Genomic DNA, 5088 nt, shown 5'->3' with positions numbered 1-5088 from the left:
GCGAGGAAGTCAGCGTCATGCAATGCAACGACTGATCGGATCGGAATATCGTAACAATGAAGCTGAGAAACTCAAGCCGCTTATTTCAGCTGCGTTGTGTTTAATTACTAGGACTCCTCGTTGGAAAAGGGTATATCAGGGCCTGTGCTCCGGTTCAAAAAGGTGTGACAGGGACAATTTTACAGCAGCTACCGAGCGGTTGACGTGACGTCATTGAAGATTTGGCGGCCGGCGGATTCCGCCTTACAACGCACACGGAGATGATGCTATTACGCAATCACCGATCTCATTCGGTTGACTGTGGCATCCAACTGATACGCACTTTTCTCTGTACATTGGATCCATAACAACGTATCTACGTTCATGTGGTGCCACGGATTTTTGAGGGGGGCTCTTTCCGGGGGGGGCTCCTGGGCAAAATGAGGCCTCCTCACAAAGAACCTCCTGGACAGTGTCGTATTCAAGGAAAGGAGCACCGAGGGTATGGTGCCCTTACCAAATTGTCACATCCATCACTCCACGTAAAGTTCTATAATTTAAAAATCCCGAATGACGCCCCCCTGCTCTACAAAGGGCCTCCTGAGGCAAGGGGGACCCTCTTATTCAGACAGGATGCTTCTTGATTTAAGAAGGGGCCCCAAACCTAGTCAAGGGCCTTGTCATCCCAAAATAAGTTCACCTGTGACCCAGAACCTGATCATCTAATGGTGAAAGGCACCTTCTGTTCCAGAAATGGGCCTCCTGGATATACAGGGTGCCTTCTAACCCAGAATGGGGCTTCCCAAGCGAGCAAAAGGGCCATCTAAGCACAAAATTGGGCCTACTGATTTAGAAGATGGGACACCTATTCTTAAAGGTTGGCCTTCACTGAATCCAGAAACCGTGTCTCTCTCTTGATGGCAGGAAAGTCTCCTGAGGTGTCCGAGTCGATTCATTCCTCTATCGTCACTTATGGAGGCCTCCTCGACCTGCATTTCGATAATCTGTGGGGAGGCTGCAATGCCCTTAGTTCGTGAAGAAACTGGCTGTCCTCCGCGCAGCGCACGGTGCATGCAGTTAGTGCGTTCGCACTAGCCGTGTGCACAGGTGCATGTCACATCTTAAATGACGTCACGGCAGGCACGCCCTCCGATTTGCTGGTCTGAACGGAGGTTATGACCTTCCCCGTCCCATGCTTAAGGAGCTGAATGTACCCCTGGATGGCCTCATGCTCTCCAAGGATCGCCCGATATTCAGTCCGGTACAGGGAGTCCTCCAGTGATGCATACGAGCACTGCATTCCGCAAACGACTTCCGACCATTTCAGGCCTCACTCTTATGTCGTATAAGCTCCGATAAATTCAAAACAAAAAACGGATCATTCGCATGAATAGAAAAATACATGAATATAAACAAATGAGTCCACTGAGGAAACCAAATGGGGTAGTGGTTGGAAATTTATGTTTGTCCAAGAATTTTCACCTGCCAAAGGCATGTTTATATTTGGTCGGCCGCCGCAACTTTATCTGAAGTGACCAGAAACAGGCAACGGCCAACGTGATGAGGATTTGGGCTTTAAGGCGCGCCGACCCGCCCCAACAATACTGCCGCCCAGGAAACCGACCCAAAAACGAAAAACAACGATCTATCACGATCGTCAGTCACATGCGGAGCCCACTAAACAAGCATTCCAGCTGCCATGGCACATCCAATTCCAGATATCCACACCTGCGCGCCCTCGTCTGCTTACCATGGCCACGTACTTGTACGTCAGCGCCACCCGCCGGATGTGGTCAAACTCCCGCTCCAGGTTGTAGGCCCACACCTCCCGAATGCCACACTCCTCGTTGCTGGGCGTGTGCTGCATCGCACCCTGCGACGTGACGGGCCACGAGACGCCCTGCGACGACCCCGGCCACGAGCCGCCCTCTGCGCGCAGATAGCCTCCTGTGATTGCCCAGTCATGTTATGTGGAGATGGGGAGGGGAGTCGGTTACAGTGTGTACTGCGGGGTGTTCCAGATATTCATGAGGTACAGCCATACAGCCAAACACAAAAAAGAAGCACAAGTTTTCCAGTTTTACATGCCTTGATTATGGTTTTTGTGACATATTTCAGCACAATACTGTTTGAGGAAGCTTGGGAAAGCAATACAAGTATGTATCTGGCCTACCATTCCTACTGTCAGCATAAACCCTCTTGTACAATATTTCATGGGAAAGGGACTTAAAGACACATTGCTCTCAATAAAAAAGTTTCCAACAGCACTGCTCATTGTTTTTTTTTGTGGGGGGGAGGAGGGGGAGAAGCCAAGGTGAAATCAACCAACCTTAATCAACCAACCCAAGACCAGTGAAGCCTTATCAGCCTGACTGGTCTTATTGCAGGCTCCGTATGTGCATCACAGAGGTGCCAGTAGTATAGCTTTGTACTGACTTTTTATTGCATTTGTGTACCAAATTTGCACTGCCAGCCATTGCCAATTAAATTGAAAATTTGAATGCAATCATCATCTTGCAAGGTGTTACTCCATGCAGCATAGCTGCATTAGGTGCTGGATGATGTACAATTCATCTCTAGGATAAAATGCTGCACCTGGCTAAAGAAGCATTCAACCATAACATGAGCCATGCTCAGTGGTCTTGGGTCACATATTCAAGTGCAAAACAGTGTACAAATTATACTAACTGCAGCCCATGCATTGCTTATATTGTTATGTTAACTTGTTGTCTCTGTTATCTTGACTTAACAGGACATATTGCAACTACATTTTGCTGACATAATGAATGAAATGACAAGTCCTGCATCTATGTTTCTGCCATTTGATGCTAATGATAACCAGCATGGCAAATATTTGTCCAAGAAAACTCAGAAGGCAGCCCTGATCTCCCTATACCTGCAATGCTGCAATGCTGCAATGCCCTGACTTGACCGAGGACTGAGGTGGAGCATGGCCAGTCCAGTATGTCAGTAAGCCCTTACCACTGACCACATGACAGCACAAGACAGCAGACTAGATGACCCAGGTGTGGCTGCACCAGTCCCGGGACATGGTATTGTCTAGATCTGGCCTAGCAGCAGTCTATAACCGGACCATGTCACCAGACTGTGTCACCAGCTTGCAACAACATTTGCCATTATAGCTTTATGATGGCATTAAATATCAGGACACTCTTTTTATGTGAAAGTTCATAAGTAAACATACAGCAGCTTCTACCCCAGTAAAGTAAACAGATTCCCTTGCTGTCCATAACCAAATTTTGTATTTGTCAATACATTTATCATAGACAGTACTTTTCACATTAGGGTAACTCTTATTGACCTTAGGTTAAAATTTAAATGCCACCTCACAATAACTATCTGCAATTTTCATTTCCATTCTCAGAAAATCCTGGCACATGGGGTCTGACAACAATGGTACCTTTAAGTTGATGCTGTGCACCCACAGACAAAATTTAATGTGTTTACACCAATGACATTTGATCAAACTACAGAAACATCTCAAACACAATTAATTATGACAGCCACCTATGCAGCATATCAATAGGTTAAGCACTTACCATTGCCATTCTGAATGGCCATGCTGGCCAGATGTCACGTAAACTTTCTGAAAATATTACCGAGAAGGTTACTTGCAGGTTAACAATGTGTTGCCAATTTGTCAAAATGTGGAAATTTGCATTCACCTACAACAGATATATCTAATGTTACGCACGCCGATTCATACACTTTACACAGCCCTGGATGTACCGCCGGCGTACGCCTCGCATTTCCTAAACCAGCCAAAATCACCTACATCTAAATGGGAAAACGCACAAAAATAGTTTTAGTAGCTGTGCTTTATAGTATTGAAGACCTCTGGTACATTTAATAAGCTCTATGTGTTATATAACAACAATAAACAGCCGTCGCCCCCTCACCTCCCCAACTAGCCTTTATGAACTAACCAATACAATGTTGCCGCCTTGTTTTTAGTGAGCGTACCAAACAGATGCATAAAATGTACCAGATTTGCACACCGGCATACCGGGCAGGCGTACAAAATATACCAGCTCTACAAGCCAGTGTACCATGGAATTTGTGGCCCGCATGCATCCAACGTCATCTGTTCGGATGACGTTGCAGCTTAGCACGCGCCCGAGTATCCGACTGGATAGCCTCCGTTCGGGTGGGGGAAGAGGTCATTTTTACCCCCTGAGATTTTACCCCCTGAGATTTTAGGCTAGCGACCTTTTCTGACCTTTAAGAAACCCATGAAAGATGTCTAATGCGGTTCCTGTTATCAATAAATTCCAAATGAACACCAAAAACTACCCCACACAGCAAGATTTTGAGAAAAAGCATGCTGGTGTTAACCTTTATACCTGACCAGAGGTCAATGAAATTGTGTTCATTCAATCGTTGTGTTGCCTAAGAAAGCATCTTAGAGATGTCTGACTTCGTCCAGCACTTCATTGTTCCACTAGATCGAACGATTCTCTAGAAATTGACTTCGCTGAATCCATGCCCTGACTTTGACCTGCCGTAGGTCAGCGGCCTTACAATGTACATCTAGTTTTTTACATTGCGCGATCATTCAGTTGTTTATAGCTATGCAAAGTTTGGTGCGGCTGTGCAGCACCGTTCGGAAACCATTCCGGAATAACCCTTGGGAAGGTCGATTTGACGCCCACCCGAGCGCGTGTTAAGCAAGGCATCAGGCACGAAAGATATGTCTGATGGATAGTTTTTTTTTCTCTTATGAAGATCAGCGCAAAGCGCATCTACGATGCCAAGAGTGAATGTTATAGGGCAGCCATACGGTGGCGCTTGGGAGAGATAATACAGCGAACTGTATGTGCATACGTATTGCCTGTTAATGGCTCTTGGCGTGTATTCGAGCAAAGCGGAGGACCCCTGAGCGTCGAGTGTCTCGGTGTCTTATCTTATGTGCTTATATGGGTCCCAACAACAGCACAAGGCCCTCCGAGCAAGTGGAAAGAACCCGAGACTGGTAGGAAGAACTCCTGAGCAGCCGAGTGTACCTTGGCATATAGGATCCCAGAAAAAGTGTATCGAGCCTTTCGGGCGAATGGGAAAAAATTGGTGGAGGCCCCCCGGTCGATCGAG

The sequence above is a fragment of the Pollicipes pollicipes genome, unplaced genomic scaffold (assembly GCF_011947565.3).
Source record: "Pollicipes pollicipes isolate AB1234 unplaced genomic scaffold, Ppol_2.1 Scaffold_3447;HRSCAF=4054_pilon_pilon_pilon, whole genome shotgun sequence".
Classification (NCBI taxonomy): Eukaryota; Metazoa; Arthropoda; class Thecostraca; order Pollicipedomorpha; family Pollicipedidae; genus Pollicipes; species Pollicipes pollicipes.
The sequence above is the reverse complement of the archived record's forward strand: the minus strand, read 5'-3'. Positions refer to the sequence as shown.